The sequence below is a fragment of the Atractosteus spatula genome, unplaced genomic scaffold, assembly GCF_055471065.1.
Source record: "Atractosteus spatula isolate fAtrSpa1 unplaced genomic scaffold, fAtrSpa1.hap1 Scaffold_161, whole genome shotgun sequence".
NCBI lineage: Eukaryota > Metazoa > Chordata > Actinopteri > Semionotiformes > Lepisosteidae > Atractosteus > Atractosteus spatula.
Genome location: NW_028296721.1, coordinates 58,119 through 64,273, shown reverse-complemented (window position 1 = coordinate 64,273; position 6,155 = coordinate 58,119). Strand labels below are relative to the sequence as shown.

The 6,155-nt window shown below is 46.4% G+C and overlaps 1 pseudogene; it reads right to left on the bottom strand.

Annotated features, from left to right (window-relative positions):
• Positions 1-627: 627 nt before the first annotated feature.
• Positions 628-1,252, bottom strand: LOC148809133 (uncharacterized; annotated as a pseudogene).
• Between the last annotated feature and the right edge of the window lie 4,903 nt (positions 1,253-6,155).

Genomic DNA, 6,155 nt, shown 5'->3' with positions numbered 1-6,155 from the left:
GTCTGGTGAGACGTCAGGCTCCAAACAATAGATTGAGCAGTTTCTGCATTCTACAAAGACAAATAATAATAGTAATAATTAATTCTTCTCCTTCTACTAATGATATCACTCCTGCTGCTGCAAACAACAGTAAATTCCCCCCTTATGTTTATAGTACTGATGACACTACTAGTGCTCTGAATAATATCACAGCTGTTTCTACTGCTGCTCCTACTGATCCTACAGTCTGGACATACCTAGAGGCTGCTCTTCTCCTCCTTCATTCTCTTCTTCTGAGCTTTCATTTCTCTCTTCTTCTCTTTCTCCACCTCCCATCTCCTCTTCTCCACCTCCTGCTTCATCTGTTCCTTCTCCAAGATGCTCCTCTTCTTCTCCTCCTCTTTTTCCAAAACTCTCCTCCTCTCCATCTTCACCTTCAATTGTTTCTTCTCGTGCTTCTACAAAACTCTCCTCCTTTCCTCCTTCTTCTTCATCTGTTTCTTTTTCTCCTTTTCGCAAACTCTCCTCCTCTCCTTCTCCACTTTTGCTTGTTTCTTCTCCTGCTTCTCCAACAGTTTCCTCCTCTCCTTCTCCTCCTTTGCTTGTTGCCTCTCCTGCTCTTCCCAAACTCTCCTTCTCCTCCTTAGCTCATTTCTTATTCTCCTCCTTCAGCTGCTTCCTCCTCTTCTCCTCCTGAGCTCGCCTCCATTCCTTCTTCTCCTTCTGCCTCCTCTCCTCCTCCTGCTGCAGGCGTTTCTCCAGCCCCCGAGTGTAGGCCTTCCATCTCTTCTGCTCCTTCTTCTCCCGTCTCACCTCCTGCTTCTGCTGCTCCCTCCTGTTCTCCTCCACCTCCCTGGCGTGTCTTCATCTCCTCCTTGTTCACGGTCCTCCTCATTGCATCTGCTTCCTTGGTGCGTCTCCTCTCCTGCTTCTCCTCAGTCTTCCTCCTCTTCTCCTCCTCCTTCTCCCATCTCCTCTCCTGTTTCTCAAACACCTTCCTCCTCTCCTCCTGCACCTTCCTCCTCTCCTCCTCCAGCTTCCCCCTCCCCTTCTCCTCCTGCGCCTCCCGTCTCTGATCCATCAACCACCCTTCCTGCTTCCGCCTCCTCTCCTCATCCCGCTCCTGGGTGTTCAGGGACCGGTGCCTCCTGACCTGGACAATCCTGACTTCCTCCACTGGTGCTGCTGTCCTCTTGCCCCCTTGCACCTCTTTCCTTCTCTTCAGCTCTGTAGTGTCGCTCTTATCCTCATCGACCCTGGAACAGCACAGCATCCTGGTGAAGGAACAGGAGCTGACCTGCTTAGAGAGAGAGGGGTTCATACAGACACACTGACTGGACACTCCAGGACATTAACACTGCACTGAGAGAGAGAGAGGTTCATACAGACACACTGACTGGACACTCTGGTACATTAACACTGCACTGAGAGAGAGAGGGGTTCATACAGACACACTGACTGGACACTCCAGTAAAGTTTCACTCCTCACCTCTCCTAGAATCTCAAGAGGTACAGGGTGCTCTAGGTGTCTCAGCACCTGTGTTCTTACTTTCAGCAACTCTGGAGGCTTGTCTTCAGGGCTCAGACCTTCCTGACTCTCCTGCTTCCTCTTCTTCTTAGTCTTCTTCACCCCAGCCTTCTCCCAGGAGGTGATGGGAGGGAGGTGAGGGAGGGGTCTGGGGACTGGCAGCTGGCTGGACAGTGGGGCAGTGACCTGTGGCTGGTCAGCGTCAGGATTGGATGAAGTGGACATGTTGTCCTCTTCATCTTTTTCACCTGGACACTGAAGACAGACACAGGACTTTGCTGCTGGGGTCAGTTCTTGACTTCTTATTCTTAATATACCCTCAGTATATGCACTGTGACTGTAATAAGATCCTGTACAGGTGAGTCTGTACAGTGTGTCCAATAAAAGTCTGTACAGTTGACTCTACACAAGGACAGAGGTTCTGTTCGCTTCTCACCTGTTTCTGAATCTCAGGAGCTGTGAAGTTCCTCGAAGGAGAGGGGTTGATGGGGGTGGCATGGAGCAGTCGGCAGGGAGTTTAATGACCTCAGCGGGGTCACAGGTGATTGAGGAGGGAGGGCCCAGAGGTGCCGAGGTCCAAGAGTGGAAGGAGTGGAAAGCTGGTTCTCTTTGAAAGCCTCGTCCACCTGGATAATGTGCCTCCTGGGCTGTGGAGAATGAAGACACACAGCAGACCTTAGTAATGGAGACACCCTTCACTTCTATTTCTGTATGCACTCTAGGTCCAAATGTACTGAGTATCTAATACCGTATCAGTCTGGATACCAGGTGCGTCTGCACAGAGTGTCCAATAAGAATCTGTACATATGAGACTATACAGTGTGTCCAAAAAGACTCTGTACAGGTGTGAGTCTATACGGTGTGTCTAATAAGAGTCTGTGTAGGTCTGTTTATATAGTGAATCCTGATAAGAGTCTGTACAGATGAGACTATACAGTGTGTCCAATAAGAGTCTGTACAGGTGTGAGTCTATATGGTGTGTCTAATAAAAGTATGTACAGTTGACTCCTCATAAGGACAGAGGTTCCTCAAAGGAGTGGGCTCCTCCGGGGGTTGATGGGGGCTCAAAACAACAATAATTGAGAGGGGTGACGCAGGTATCTTGGAAAGCTGAGGGGGACAGGAGTGTCAGCCCAGCCACTGTGTACTGCAGTGCGAGCAAAGGGGAGGGGTTTCAGGGACTCACCAATCCCACCGATCCAAACTCGGCCAGTACCTCATTGTACAACTCCAGGCAGTCCAGCTGGATGAAGGACATTGCGTTCTGAGCCCAGGTCCGCACCTGGCTCTCCTCCACCTGGAAAAGCCCCTCCAGTTCGACCTGCATACCCTCCCTGAGCCACCACAGGGCTGTTGGGGCTGGGCTGGGGTGAGGGGGTGTGCAAATGGGGCGTGCGAGGGCGAACATGAGGGCGTATGGGGGTGTCCAAGGCCCATGCCCTGTCACTCTGGAGATCCCGCTCCGGGCCTTTCGGGCTGTCCCACGGCTTGGTCTCAGTCTCCTGCCTGGTGATTGGTTGGCTGGCCTGAGGGGACAGGGGCAGAGAGAGGTCATGAGGAGGACAGAGAGAGGGCATGAGTGCACAAACAGAAAACCAAGAGTGTCATCTCTAGGAGGACAAGGCCCTGCCCCTGGTCTCCCAGCAATCACCGTCCCCATCATTACAGCTAAGAGCAAACGTTTCAACAGATGACACATTAGGCTCACAGACTCACAGCTCTCGGCATCCTGAGGCAAGACACGGGGAGTCTGCTCCCTCTTCCTCTGACAGTCTGCAATCTCCTGAAGGATCAGCAGGAGGAGAGATACTGTCCCATCAGATGACAGCAGCAGACCTCACCCAACCCCACCTTCCCTTTCACACACACCCACACACAGGCATGACTTCATCACCACATCCACCATCACAACCCCCACTATCTTCATCACCATCATCTTCATCACCATTCTAAAAAATGATCAACTCCACTAACTTCATCACCATATCCTTCTTCATCATGACCATCATTATGTCCACCATCATCATCCTGAGCAGAACACACTTGTTATCTTACTCTGTAAGAGTCTTTGCTCAGAGCCTCAGTATCGGGCGCCCCTCTCTGGCCTTTCAGGCTTACGTCCATCTCTGTCAAGACCTTTCAGTAAGTTGACTATTTTAGTAGCAGCCGACCAAGTTTATGTGTCTCAGGACGGGCTTATTCTTAGTCAAACAGTATTAAACACTTGAGGAAGAGCATTTAAAACAGAGCAGGACAGCAGTTGGCACGTCTTTACATAGAACGTCTTCTCTGTTCACCTCTGTTGACATCTGTGGACCGGACAGTTCCATTAGACAAACGAGTTCGACCAGACTTCACTCTCACAGTCAATCAATCAATCAATTTTTTTCTTATATTGTTCCTTTTAATCCAGAACGTCACTTTACAAAGCATGCCTGGAAAATAGAGTATAAATGTGTAATGCTGTTGTTCCTGTAGTAACTGCTTGGATAATCCAACTACCACTGTTGTTACTGCTTCTGCTGCTATTACTACTACTATGACCATGACTTCAGATTCTTATCCTAATTCTGATACTAATACTCCTGCTACTACTACTGCTGTCATTACTACTAATTTTTACTACTACAGAGCATTCACAGCTCTCTGGACGTTGGTGGTTCCATTCGCAAGCAACTCTGGACCTCAACACCTGTTGATGGGTCACTTTTGTCAGACACAGCAGTGGAGCCCAAGCCAACCTACACACACATTCACACAAACTCACACATACTCACAGACACACACTCACAGACACACACGTAGACACAACACACACTCACAGGCACCACACACATTTATACACACAATCACTCACACACATACTCGCACACATTCAGACTCAAATAGACACTACAAATACTTACAGACACACACCCAATCACTCACAAATACCACACACTCACAGACACACTCCACATACACTCATAACTACAAATACACTATAACTAACACTAACACAAATACCACTAATATTACAACATTAACACTATCACTAAGACTTACACTATCATCATCACTAACAATGACACAAACTACTACTACACTACTAATACTATTAATAACAGTAATGCTATCACTAAAAATAACATGACTACTAGTGTAAATAATCTAACAGTAACTCTATAAATATCACTAATAATAACATGAATAATAGCATTAAAACTATCAGTAGCACTATCATCACTAAGACTCACATGAACACTAGCATTCATATTAAAACTACCGATTGTGCTCTCACTAATATTTACATGAAGATTAGTTGCTGTCCGTGACGTCACACCACTTTTTGTGACGAAGGCGAGACACCAGGCACAGTGATTGTCGCCTTGGTTACCATAATTATGATTTGTAAACAGTGAAAAAAATGCATTTAAACTGTTACTTACACAAATTTATCTAGGATACAATTCCTAAATAATAATTTGAATAATCATTATTTAATTTCGGATTGAACATTATTAGCACTAAACGCACTATGGTAATTGATCGATACAGGCTGTATTGACTGTTTTTTAGATATTTAAAACAAGGTCAAGAATGGGAAAAGAATCAGTACTTTCCAATCAGTGAAGTTAATCGATTATTCTATCCTTCTTCAGTTGAATGAATTCGTTGTCGATAGATAGGTGATAAACAACTCTCTTCCGTGTGCTCCGCGCTTCTCCCGCGGTTTCGCTCTCTGATACAGGCGCGCTGGCTGGTGTCTGTGACGTCACAGTACTCTTTCTGACAGGGGGCTTTTCTTACAGATATAACATCTCCAATAATAAAACTTACCGGGCTGTTAGGAGAGGCGATTCATAACAGCTGCAGAAGGAGAGCGACAAACCGAGAAATAAAAATTCATTAAACAGGAAAAAAATAGTTTACTTCACAGACTATTACGTTGTGTAGCGTACTCCCGTAGAGCAGAAGAAAAAGAGGACAAGCCCCTGTAATAAGCGCTTTTAAGCGTTTTACACGAATCTCCACAGAATAGAAACCAGGATTATCAGACTCCTGATCCTGGAAGTTCTCCTGGTTTTATTTCCACTCAAGCTCTCGGTTCCGCAGCCAGTGTGATAATTGAATTAACTGTATAACTGTTATCAGACTCTAACTGTATTTTTATAAGACTATAAGAGAGACGTGTGAGAGCAGCTGAATCTCAGGGCTGGTGTGGAATCACACACAGACAGGTCTTCTGTGTGATCTGAGTCCCACAGCTCAGAGCTACAGACTGGTCAACTGGTCACTATTGTAGACAAGACCATCGGTCAGCTGCTGCTGATAATCATAATACACTGATAAGAGTGGCAATACTTGCTGTTCATTAAATAAAAAAATAATAATAATAAGAGATAATCACATATTGCTCAATTGTTAGTCAAACACTTCTGACAGAGGTTTGGAGGCTGACATACAGTAAAGTAAGTACAGTAATACTGAAGGGCTGGAGGTCATGGAAAGGGTTAATAGAAGCTTCTTGTTTCTGACCTGGAACAGATCCCACAGCTGCCAGATCAGAGTGACCCCTGAGCCCAGTTCACAGAGAGGAGAAGCAGGAGCTCTTCTCTGTCTCTAAGAGGGCTGTGATGAAGGAGAAAAAGGGGGAGATGTGACCTGA